Source organism: Zootermopsis nevadensis, unplaced genomic scaffold (genome assembly GCF_977971745.1).
Source record: "Zootermopsis nevadensis isolate Lab colony 2312 unplaced genomic scaffold, Znev_1.0 Znev_ptg000017l, whole genome shotgun sequence".
Taxonomy (NCBI): domain Eukaryota; kingdom Metazoa; phylum Arthropoda; class Insecta; order Blattodea; family Termopsidae; genus Zootermopsis; species Zootermopsis nevadensis.
The window spans coordinates 17,158,767-17,172,691 of record NW_028259149.1 but is presented as its reverse complement, the minus strand read 5'-3'; the positions used below and the strand labels follow the sequence as shown (position 1 = coordinate 17,172,691).

General features: G+C 38.3%; 1 protein-coding gene across 1 annotated transcript in view; it reads left to right on the top strand.

The window, feature by feature from the left end:
- Positions 1–13,925, top strand: part of Osi24 (Protein) — a 130,315-nt gene that overhangs the window by 57,471 nt on the left and 58,919 nt on the right. The gene's annotated exons all lie outside the window — the stretch shown is intronic.

Below are 13,925 nucleotides of genomic sequence, written 5' to 3'. Positions count from 1 at the left end.
TAATTTTGTTGAGGAGATGAGTAACTTGTCTTCACTATAAGAATTCTACTCTGTGGAGTAAACGGATTTTCCTATATTTTATTTCAAGGATGTCTTGAGGTTGTCTGTACCAGAACAGGGCATTGACCCTTCCTTCATGTTAATGAAGTGCGCAGGTAAGGAATATTCTTTTGATAGATTTATTCTTTCGGTTTTCTACTTCGTTTTTTCGTTCTCAAATGTTAAGTTTTCTCGTAAGGGAGAATCGTTTTTTATCGGGATCTCACGAGATGAGGTTAGGTAGCTAAGGGGATGAAGAACTTTTCATTGTTTCCCAAGCGGGGGTTGAAGGAATAAAATAAAAAGGTTCTCAGATGCTGAGAAGGGATGAAGTATTTAAAAAAAGAGTATGTTTACTCTGAATTCATTCAATCATTTATGATTCTGATCTCAGTGCACAAATTGGGAGAAATGTTACAAATTCTGAAGATCGACAGAAATACGAAACGAATTGTGGGAAAATCAGAAAACTGTTAATTTCCGTGAAAGTAGTTCAGTGTTTTATTCTCCACAGCGAAACATTGAAATGTGATTAAATATCTCGTCATACACTAGCCCAAAAAACTTCTGTAGAAGGTATGAGAGTCTTTTAGTACTTGGTTTTCAAAATTTTTATTTTTTGTTATATTTTAAAATAATTTTAATGAATGATGAAGGATGAAATGTTTCTACAGTAACACGGATTTTTGTTTCCTACTTCAATCTGTATTTCTGCGCTACAAGCGGTCCTTTAATTCGCCTTTCTCTTGTAATTTTAGAGACCTTTTACGTATATATCAATTTCTTGAAATGACCAAAATACTGCATTAATCTTCATCATTAACTCATTTGAAAACATAAAGATATTTCTGTTCAAAACTAAATACCAAGTACCGAAGACTTACGGTAGACTACCAGTAAAATTCCATGCAATCTTAAAGTTTTTATTTGTTTAGTCAACTTCAATTTCCGAAAGTTTTAACCGAGGGGCTAACGTCTTGTATAAAAGGCTAGACAGTTCACAGAACCGACATTACGATATTCCTAATAAACAACTCATTACAAAGAAAAATGACATAAAATTATATACGTTATTAGGATCTACCTGTTTTTATTCTTCGAAATGCTGAAAAATTATAAAAATTTAGGATAATGTTCTTTGTCCCTTTGTTTTACCTGTGAAATTTAAATATTTGTAGGTTGAATGATGTAATTAGCACACATGCTTTGTATTTGGCTGTTATGACAGAGGTTCTCGTGGTATTCCTCAGCAGATTTCTTAATTTGTTACAACCATTTCTTTCCAAATTCTTCGCAGTTCATCAATTTCAAAAATACTACTGTTCCACGCTCTGCGTAGTTGTAAAAGCGTTGTTATAGAAATAAAAATTAGCCAAGAACAGATCTGATTGCGAAATAAACGTCATTGAAGTAACCGAAATTACTCGGGGGCTTTTGGGAAATATTTATACTCCACTGTTGCTCAAGAAACTAGCCGAACCGGAGTGGAATAAAAGTGTAAGGGTCAGGATCGTGAGATGTAGGAAGTCTCGAGATAAAGGGATGGGAAACATATCTTAACAGTGCATTTACCTTTTCGAGAGTAGACACAAAAAACATCCCCTTCCCAGAGGCTGATCTGAACCTATGCCAGATAGGTAAATGTTGAGGCAGGTTGGGGGATTGGGAAGGGGAGAGAAGATTTATATAAATAGGAGTTGGAGACCCACCCTGTACACACGCGCCCCATTCAAACTTGAGCAGCTCGACCAGAAAACGGACTTAAGAACGTTCTATCAGCTGCTGGGGTCACAATGGAACAAACGGTGATGTTAGCGTTGTGAATTGTGGAAAAGTAACGATGGAGTAGGAAACTGAAGTAATTCCCCTGAGAAAAAGGAACAAAGAAAGGAAAGGAAAGAGTGCAAAAAGGATAAAGGGTAAAACTCAAGAGAAAGATAGGTAAGAAGGATAGATAAAAATTAATAGGGGAAGGCAAATAAGGAAAAAAAATATAATATTACTATAATAAACACGACAATAAATTATATACCAAGAGATACAATATAAATGATCGATATTTGTCAATGAAAATTATTGAAATATCGAAAGAACGTGATTACCGAAAAATCTTGCAATGAACAAACGTCCAGAAGCTAAAATGATAGCCTTTTTAACCGTAGGCCCACTCGCACGCACTGACCAGTTCATTCTACCAGCTTTGCAATCACGCAACCGTGACCTGTGATTACCATGTGGCATTTTTAAACAGAAGCTTTATCCGTTTTGAGGGAAGAATCCTCTTAAGAGACTCCGTATAGAGCAAGATAATATTAAAATGAATCTTAGGACAGTAGGCTTCGCAAGATATTAGGTTGATCAGGTCAAGGTGGATGAGAATTTGGTCTCGTTTTACTTTGAAAGCATGCACATACCCAGAAATATGTCTGCATGTTGAAACCAACTAAACTGCTAATTTAAGCTAAATTTATTTCTAATATGAAGAAGAAGTATGCATATGGTATATTATCACATCTTATAATAGACCTGTCTTTAAGTAAACTGGCAGATTTTTATAAATTTCGTGTGAAGTAATGTCGCTGGAGGCTGTCCCATTATATCGCGTTATCATGCCCTGTCAATAATACAGCATCGCAGACGTGCGAACGTCTGAGGTGGGAGTGGCACTAGCTTCAATATTTACAACCAAGAGAACACTGATTCCTTTTTAGTAATGGATCTTTAAAAAAAAAAATGTAACTTTTAAAATAATTTTTTTAGATAGCATAAATAGAACATGATTGCCGAGCAGAGTCTAGTATACATTTACATTTCAATTTGATAGCGATAATGAATGAACGATTGGACCTAGACATGTAAAGTTAGATCATAAACGTATTTATAAATTCTGTATAATATAGTTCTTCATATTTTGACATTTACAAAATATATATTGGGTGTGTTTATAATAACTGAATCACTAAATATTTTAATAAATAATCAGTTTTTGGTAATGGCACCAAACAGATTAAAGTATTTTGCGGAAAGTGGGATGCATAAGTTATTTTCTAACACTTCTTGTTTCTTTCGATAGCTGTGTTCATGTTCTGCCTGTTCCTTATTTCTGATGATATTTAAAGATTCTCTTTATGTTTGAGTAGGCTGATTAGAAAATAACACCACGATATGGGTTCTGTTGTAAAACTCAGAAGTAACTGAATCAAACCCCAAGAAATATCACAGTGACTCATGGAAACCATAGAATATATAGCTGAAAGCAACGCTGACGAAACATATTTCTGGTACCTTATCAGATCTGAGAATGCATTGTCACCGCTTGGTTTCGGTCAAAATGTCAAATAGAGGTCAGTAATTCTTTTAAACAGCTCAGCTACCAAGACATACGCAGTACGACGCAGGATACGATGAAGAAACACAGGACATCGCTCTGAAGCTTAACTCAGGAGGAAGGTATATAACCTGCAGATGATACGAATCGATAGGGTCGAATTACGACGTTTTGTGATGAAGGTAACAAACATTTTAAAATTTCTCTCTTCTGTCTTCTCCCTGATGACGGAGGCAGTATGACCTCTGAAACGTTGGTTAACATCGACCAGACTACACGGCGCAACAACCCAGAAGACAGAAATCTTCATCGCCCTGATGATGGAGGCAGTATGACCTCTGAAACGTTGGTAAACATCGACCAGACTACACAGCGCAACAACCCAGATGACAGAAATCTTCATCGCCCTGAAGATGGAGGCAGTATGACCTCTGAAACTTTGGTAAACATCTACCAGACTACACAGCGCAACAACCCAGAAGACAGAAATCTTCATACTCACTGCCCTGATGATGGAGGCAGTATGACCTCTGAAACGTTGGTAAACATCGACCAGACTACACAGCGCAACAACCCAGAAGACAGAAATCTTCGTACTCACTGCCCTGATGATGGAGGCAGTATGACCTCTGAAACGTTGGTAAACATCGACCAGACTACACAGCGCAATAACCCAGAAGACAGAAATCCTCATACTCACCGCTGTGAAAACCTCAAATCATACAGGTTATCTCTTATACTTCTTTTCCAATATTACCTCTCTGGTAGCACAACCTGAATTTTCAACCCCGCTAATAACAAAGCCCACATCTGCTCCCCCCGAGTTATTGCATCCATCCGCCATCTTCATAAGATACATATTAATGTTATCTTCCCATCTAATTCTCCGTACTTAAGTCACAGCTATGCGTACAATTTCACCACCAAAATTTTGCAAGTATTGCTTGTGTTAACCGCCCTAGTTTCACGTTCAACTCAGTGTTGTGCTTTTGATTTCATTAAACATTTGTAACAAAATGTAAACTACATTACTTTTATTGTGTTGGAATGTAGACGGCGTAATAGGATTTTTCATTAAACAAAGTTTCCGTGATTTACTTCGAAATACAATTTGAAGAGATATTTTAAGCATTTTCGTAATACGAATCTTTTAATTTGATATATTCTTAAACAATATGAAAATTATATAATTTTTGTTAGCAAACACTATCACTGGACTGCATCCTGAGCTAGTCAATTTCAATTCACACATTCACTCTTATTGAAAAACTACCACTGATTATGATTGATGACGTCATCAAGCCTTATGGAGAATATTTCGGGTGATGTCTGTCTGTGCGCATGTAATAACTCGAGAATGGTTGGATAAAATTTCACGAATTCTTTACGGACGTTATGTCATTTGAGACTCGTCAAATTTATGAATTCATTTATAACTTGTGTTGGGCAAGGCCGTGGTCTAGGCAACACGGAATTTTCCTCCGTGGCATCCCAACAATTACTCCATTCACACACAGAAGAAGGCAATGGCAAACCACTTCTGGATCATCTGCCAAGAACGTATATGAACAGGTCCCAGTCCGAGAAAAGGATGGAAGGATCCTGTTCATATGGACCTGTCGTCAGACAGAACACTGAATAATAATAATGTCGTTTAATTGATAATACCAATATGACGGATACATTAATTTACGAGGTGGAATGATGATGACGTCATTATTTATAATCATCTGCGCATGCGTGGTTGCTTCATAGCCACTGATACTGACATCAACCTTGATGACGTAATTGGCCTTGCTATGTGATTTCTAGACAACATTAAAATGTGTGCCCACAGAATGTAGAGAGGAAAAAACCCTGTGAAATTTGCGTGTTCTGTAAAGAGGACACATTTCGAATCTGGTTAATTTTTTTAATATTTACTAAGTATCCTACCACTTTCACCCCCTTTCATTTAATCACCCTAATAACATTTGATGAACATAAGAACTAGAAATTTCTAAGACTCATTATGCAATTTTTCTATTATTTTGTTAGTGTCTCATTTCAGTAATCCCTTTTCGACCTCCCTCAAACTATGTTTATATCTAGGAAGATAACTTGCAGTATATTAGCGAATAGATAGGGTAAGGTTTCTTTCAAGATTTTTCGAAGGTATTCGGCGAATTTACGACATTAAAATTAGTCTTATAGAATTACCGATAAACTAGGACCCATGACAAAATTGGGAACTGGATAGATTTCTTTACTTCTGGACACGCCACTGAAGACGGCGCCAGTGTGATTTCAACTCGAATAAAAACAAGGAAGACTCGGTTATCTTGGAGGTCACAGAAGGACGGTGCAGTGACCAAAAGTTCAACTTTTAACACTACCAGACTGGAGCTGTTGTAATATATCTCTAGGCAGGTATTAAATTATAAGACTTTGAGGATCAGCTGTCTGACGTTTGGGGATGAAGTATGTGCGTGAGGGGTAAAATTTGGTAGGGTGAAATCTCAAACGCATCTTTTCCCGAGGCAAAAGACTAGACACCCTAACATGTAGTTCATGGCAGGACATTGACCTGTTCAGGTCCTCACGGAACATCGAAAGAGGATGTTTTGTCAGATAAAAAATGATGAACAAATAGCTTCTGTGTGTTTGTATGTGTGTGGCACTTTAAAGTGGTTCCCAGCACCACAAATTCTATTCCTTCCTGGCCATCCGACAGTTCCCACATCCCTTTTCAAATGCTGACAAAGATACCTCTGATAAACTCTCTCAGTACTCTACCGGATGAATGTGCTATAATATTTATCCAGAAGGCGAAGAGACCTACGAAGAACTATAAAGTGATCGATTATATCTGAAGACGTAATTGAAATTACCAATTCCACTGCTTACGAGTTAAATAATTTTGCAATCTTTGTTAAATATTTCTGTGGTGAATCAAAGGAATTGCGTAGGCGGGGCATTATCTCGCAGGTAGAAGATAAAAAATGGATAGACTGTACAGTATTTTTAGTCCTGGAACAAAAGGGAAGAAACTGCTTGGGACACCAAGGTGTTTGTAGTTTGGAGGATAATATTAAAATGAATAGGGTGTGATGATTCAGTATAACGTGGACTGGGGACTCCTGCGAACACGGCAATAAACCTTCGTGTTCCATACAAGACAGCAAATTTCTTGACTGGCTAAATTACTCTTAGCTTCTAAGATGTAGTCTGCTCCATGAAATTATTTTATTATATTTATTTAGTGTTCTGTCTGACGACAGGTCCATATGAACAGGATCCTTCCATCCTTTTCTCGGACTGGGACCTGTTCATATACGTTCTTGGCAGATGATCCAGAAGTGGTTTGCCATTGCCTTCTTCTGTGTGTGAATGGAGTAATTGTTGGGATGCCACGGAGGAAAACTCCGTGTTGCCTAGACCACGGCCTTGCCCAACACAAGTTATAAATTCGGGCACCGCCGGGAATCGAACCCGAGACGCCAGGATTACAAGACCAGCGTTCTAACCGCTAGACCACCGTAGCGGTCGTTCCATGAAATTACGACATAATAATGATTGAAAGCCTGGAATAATTTAGAAAATTTGCGAAAGTATTTGATTAACAAGTATGTACAGTGTAGGTAGAAAAGATGCAGAAACTATTAGTTGAAGTCATAACGAGTTCCGACAAGGTGTGATCGTCCAACTTGGGGGTTGAGTTGGGCGCTTATAATCCCTGAGAGTGAAATTACAGTTTTTAATGAATGTAACACAGTGTCACGGACTTGGACGAATTCTTCGGAGCGACCTAGCAACGGATGTGGATTAGATTCATCTGGCTAAGGAAAAGAAACAGGGAATATAATAATGACGCTTTGATTTTTATGAAACTGAACAGCTATTAACTTGCGAAGGAGGACTCTGCTCTAAGGAGTCAGGAAAAACTTTATGTAACATCACAAGTTATTAGAAGATCTTTCTTTGCCCCGCGTTATTGTTATTGGGTGCCTGCAGTTGGGTCCTAGACGTATGTTTGGGCAGGTTGTTGACCTGGCAGAGAGAGGTACAGCCTCTTGAAGGAGTGGGATGGGCAGTCTCGTGTGTATTTGAGTTAGAGGAGAAGCAGGTCCTGGGTTAGGGGTAGATCATGAGTCGCTTCAAGAACACTGATGATATGTTTGTACGTCTGTTATACAAGATAAAGTAAGATTATTTTACTGGAACAAGTACCAGTGGTTAAAGAAGTGACGGATTGTGTAGGACACTCCTTATCTCTCACTCATATAATTTTGATTTATGAGCGATTTAGTAGAAACTGCAGAAATTTTTTCGAATATTTGGGCATTGCTTATTATCGTAATTGTTTTAAGCAATTTATTTTTATTTAGTGTTCTGTCTGACGACAGGTCCATATGAACAGGATCCTTCCATCCTTTTCTCGGACTGGGACCTGTCCATATACGTTCTTGGCAGATGATCCAGAAGTGGTTTGCCATTGCCTTCTTCTGTGTGTGAATGGAGTAATTGTTGGGATGCCACGGAGGAAAACTCCGTGTTGCCTAGACCATGGCCTTCCCCAACACAAGTTATAAATTCTGGCACGGACGGGAATCGAACCCGAGACCCCAGGATTACAAGGCCAGCGTTCTGACCCCTTGACCACCTCATCTTATTATTATTTAGTGTTTTGTCTGACGACAGGTCCATATGAACAGGATCCTTCCATCTTTTTCTCGGACTGGGACCTGTTCATATACGTTCTTGGCAGATGATCCAGAAGTGGTTTGCCATTGCCTTCTTCTGTGTGTGAATGGAGTAATTGTTGGGACGCCACGGAGAAACCGGGTGTGATTGAACACTATGATGTAAAGACGTATGGGTCAGTGGGCGTATAGCTCCACGTGTTCCTTACCTCGGCAGTGCTTCGGCTGATTTATCCCTCGATAAAGATCCCCTCTAAGTGCTCACTGAATAGGAGGTCTAATGGGCCCCAGAGTCGGACTGAAGTTGACAATGAAGTATATGATCTTTGCATACATCGGGAAGCAAGCAATAGTCGCTGGTAGCCTAGTTGTCTTTGCTACTGGTTACAACTAACTGAGAACAAATACAAAATGAATAATTTTATGTAGCATTTGCACTTCTATTATACTTCATTACGTCAGAACGATGGATTCCACTTTCGATGTTAAAATTTCGTTTTTTCATAATTTCTGTTCAGTGTATTTTGAATGTGATACAAATTGTTTTTGTATCCTTGTTGCACGGAGTGAAGCTCCCACGATAATTCGTGTTGCGGCTATCTGAATGTTGTGTCTTCCAACTACTAAACGAATTTAAATCAAGTCGTTTGGTGGGTTTACTTTCAGTCAATGTAGACAAGTTCAGATATTTGACAGTGACGAAAACTAATACAAAATTCGTTCTTGAAGAAATAAAAAGGATATTAAATTCGAAAATACAAAAGCATCCAGATTCAGAATTATTTTTTTTATCGACTGCTATCAAATAACATCATAATTACAATAAATAATTCGTGTCTCATATTAAGAAAATATCTAGTTTGAATGTGACTAGTGTGTTTGTGAATAGATTGTTGAGGAGGACATTTAGACATAAGAAGGCAGAAATGAGAGGAGACTGAATAAAACCACTCAATGAGGAATTTTGTGATTTATGCTATTAGTCAAATGTTATATAATTTCCAAATCAATGAGAATGAAATGGACGAGGCATGCAGAATTCATGGGTAAATGAGATATACATACAAAATTTTAGTTTGGAAGCCTGAATGGGAGAGACCGCTGGAAAAAACCTAGGCGTGGATGTGAAGATAATATTAAAACGGATTTGGGGGATGTGGACGAGAGTCATGTGGCTCAGGACAGGGACCAGTGACGTGGTCCTGTGACCTCGGTAATGAATTTATGATTTCATAAAATATGCTTCAGCAGCTATTAAGTTTATTTGAAGGGTTGTTCCCCGTGGAGTTATTTATTTCTCCACAGTATATAGGTTATTCTCACATCTGAAATGAAGACCACATTCAATGACGGCCATTGAGAACAGACCCTAGTGAGATAAGATCATATTTGAGCAACTGGTAAAGGAATTTCTTGAGTTAGCTGAATCCAATCCACACCCTAACATTCGATTTCACAATTATATAAATTAATAGTGTACTTCCATCTACGATTAGGTCTCCCAAGCAGCTTCTTGCCCATAGATTTCCCGACTAAAATTTTGTATTCTGTTTTTATCTTTCCCATGCTCGCTACGTGTCCTGTCCACAACCCTATAATATTTGGACAGGGTACAAATTATAAAACTAATTTACAACGTTATTCATTTTATTTGTACTCCTCTCACAGACTTTATTAAAATTTATTTCGTTTAAAACTTTCTTCAGTTTGGCAAACATTTTAACAAAAAATGTATAAAGTATATTATATACTAATCATTCTGTATGGAATGCGATGTCTGTTGCTCATTTATCTTTCCAACACGATATTTTTATGTCATAAATGCACATCAAGGTCAATATGAGATATATGTTTGTGCGGAACCATGGATGCAGTTACCAGGAGGTCCTGGTTTTCGGTTCTTGGGCCAAAGTCTCGCGCGCATTGAGTCTCCGAAAACTGTTACATATTTGCGACTAGTGTTTGTTCTCTCAGCCTTGAGGCAGCTACATCATAATGACGCAGATACGGATGCAAAACTCTCACCTTCCAGTGCAGTCCCACCCATGCAAGAAAGACGACATTACTTTAACTAAACGCGGACTTTGGTTGGTACATCTTACAGGAGTATGTCTTCTGGGTTGTTGCGCTCTGTAATCTGGTAGAAGTTTATCGACGTTTCAGAGGTGCTCATCACGGTTAATGATGGAGGTAACAAGCACCTCTGAAACGTCAGTAAAATTATACCACACTACGCGCGTTGCATGCCAGGAGACAGCCATCTTCAGTAATGGAATTCATACAGAATTTGAAAGCTCACCGGGAACAACGCTCAAACACCCCGTTCAAAGTTCACCCACCAGCCTAATGAACGAAGGTCTTTGAGGAGACCTTACAAACGCTGCCATGACCTCGTAATAGGACATTGGGTCTAAGACGTAGAAGGCTGATGATAATCTCTAAGATTCTTGCTTTGCTCACTGTTAAATTATGTGGGCTACCGTTTTGTTATGTATATTGTTAAATTTCCTATATTTTTTTTTATAATTTTTGTAATTTTTTCGCGAACACTTCCATCAGTCAAAATGTTACTTTCTATGTTCATTAAGCTTTCCATTTTCTGTTTCATTCCCAAAATTACACATTTGTCTTAATTAGTATTTAATTTACTGTGAATTGTCTTTTAAAATGTCTTTCGTAAAGCGTTGTCTCTCTGTTATTACGCCAAGACTATGTCATTTTCGATACTTTTTGTTAATCTATTCACTAGTCATTCTACTAGTTTCATTTTCTCATCCAATTATCACCCTTCTATACCCATCCCTTTTATATTATCTCTCTCCTTTTGTTTGTGAGTAACTGAACGGAACAGAGTCCTTTAAAATCTAGGAGTCGCATTTGTCAGATAAGAAAAAAGTTGTCAGTGGAACTACGGTTCCGGAGAATTTGACGTAAATACGTCTATACGGAAAGGAAGTTTATATATTTGCTTTATTCTAAATATTTCCTTTATAAATGCTTTACAATTGAGTAAAGTTTGATTAAGACTTTGCTTACTTAATCTGAATTAGTTACGCTTAAGATGGGTCTGTGGTAGCTGAATGTAATGTAAAGTAATGTTATTATTATTATTTAGTGTTCTGTCTGACGACAGGTCCATATGAACAGGATCCTTCCATCCTTTTCTCGGACTGGGACCTGTTCATATACGTTCTTGGCAGATGATCCAGAAGTGGTTTGCCATTGCCTTCTTCTGTGTGTGAATGGAGTAATTGTTGGGATGCCACGGAGGAAAACTCCGTGTTGCCTAGACCACGGCCTTGCCCAACACAAGTTATAAATTCGGGCACCGCCGCTAATCGAACCCGAGACCCCAGGATTACAAGGCCAGCGTTCTAACCGCTAGACATTGTAATGTAATGTAAAGTAATGTATTTTAATGACGTTTTCTAGGTAACAAAATTTTCGAGTAAATAGATGATCCTTAGGTAACCATTGTTGTTTATTTGTTGATAAACAGATGACGTTTCCTAGGTAACATAACAATGAAGTTACAGTTTTTCGTTTCCCTTTTTCGTAACACATTTTTCCTTATAGACGTATTTACGTCAAAAATTCGAGAGTTGTCTCTTATCAAGTGCAGGATGCGTGGTCTTTACCATCATCTTCCTCTCATTCTGTACTTCTTGTCTTCTTTCTTTCGTCGTTTCGCTTAAAAATCTCTTTCTCTTTCCTTATTCACCTCTTCTCTTACTTTTCTTTGATTCTCTTCCTCTCTCTCTGCTTCTCCGACGCGAGGAGAAAGTGTGGTCAGCGGGCGATACTGAACTGGGATAATCCCGCCATTCCTCAGAAGCGGATGTTCACTCTGCAGAAAGTGACAGTGACCTTGACATGGTTGCGTCGTGTCTAGAAACCGATTTCCTTCTCCTGCACGGAACTGGAGCGCGGACCGGCACGCGGATATTCCGCACACATGATTTCCGGTTCCGTCTGCCCGATGAGTAACCCACATTTTGTTATGACGCAGACGTCGTGACGTGTTGTAACGCCCGTCATGGCCAGCGTTCCCAGATCTTGGTGGGCGGCGACTTCCTTACATGACTTGCATTCAGCACTCAAGTTTCTTAACGTAGGTCTACAGCTCAGGCATGTAACCAAAATATTATGCCCTAGAAATTCGAAAAATGATCAAAAGACATGGAAAAGATTGTAAGGATTTAAGGTTTTCACGGTGGTGAGTCCGAAGATGGCTGTCTTCTGGGTAGTCTGGTAGAAGCAGCGAGCATTGGAACGGTTTCCACGCTCGTGGCTTGCTTATCGCCCTGATGATGGAGGCAGCAAGGACCTCTGAAACGTCGGTAAACTTCTGCCAGACTACACGACACTACAACTGCAATTTTATGTACATTCAGACTCGTTTTCAACGGCATTATTCTTGCCCTGGAACAACATGAATTTAATGTGTAAGGAAATTGTCATAACATCATCAACTATTACGGACTAGACTTTGTAGAATGTCCGAATTCAAAATTTCTTCTAAAATTATGAGTCATTGTAGAGATGAAGTCTGACGGCAAAAGATCGGCTAAAGATGGAGAAAAGATGCTTTGTTCTACTATTAAATTACTTATTTTGCTTGTGAACAGGTAGTTTTGACTTATCTCTTAAATGTAGTCTCTGATAGCGTGTGCCTTCTACGCTAATGTTCCGTAAATTTTATTCATCTGAGGTACACTAATTTCTCAGACACGTGACAGCACACCACAAAATGTCTCCTCACTAAAGGCAGCTACGAAACTACACATTCTCTCTCTCTCTCTTTGTATGACGCTGGAAATTCTTTGAAATGTCGATTCTACACTCGGCTTTAAATGCTCAGACATACGAAAATACCGACTAATTTGTTAGGAAATAATTACAGCTTGAGGGAAGTTGGTGTTGCTTGAACCTCAGAGATGCGCCCGACAGGGATGTTCGTATTGTATATTGCAGAGGGTTGAATACGAAGGGTGGTTACTGTAGCAGAGGGTTTAGAATAATGAAAAGATATTCAGTGCCTATGTGACTGTATTGACCTGTAGTTTCACAGAAATACCGTCTGTTAATTTCTGTTAATATAAATATCTGTACTTGAATAAGAGGACAGGCGGTTAATAGCAACTCCCTCAGAGGGTTACAAAGGCCCCGCTTTCTGGAGAACCCAGATCGAAAGAAAATGGATTGAATGGATAGTGTTTTCACAGGAAAATGTCCGTACTTCAAAGAACATTATACAAGAATTATATTAAACTAACCTTAAGAACCAGTAACTTTCAAAATTAAAACAGAAAGGGAAAAATGAGAATTTAAGTGACATAAACTCAATATTTACTGTTTCAACACAAAATTTTGTTCCTACAAACAAAAAACCTTGAGGTTGCTGTTTCGTGTTATGGGATTTCTGGGGTTAAAATTTCGGGTCCGAAGGCTAGTTTTTGTGAGTGTGATTTTTCGTGGGTTTTCCCCATCTCTCAAGGCAAATGCCAGGATAATACCTTAAATTAATCAACTTAAGCTTCCTTTCAAATCCTTCCCAATTAATTATTCATCAAACCACCTTATTATTCGATACTGTACTGTCTGATCTGTTGGCAGCTTTGTTAAAGAAATTAACGTGTTCCTAGAATTTATCTGAAAAAAAAAAAACATGTGGACAAATCATGTGCAACAAATTTGAAACTTCTGGTGAATAAATTTCCTTTTGCTACGAGTGAATGTTTCTTGAAGCTGTTATATGTAATTCTTACTTCTAATACCTAGTGGTGTAGTAATGTAGGCAATGGAGTTATACTACCGGTGCCATCTGTTAGAAGATACACCAAATTAACATCCCTAGCGGGATTGACGTAAACTAC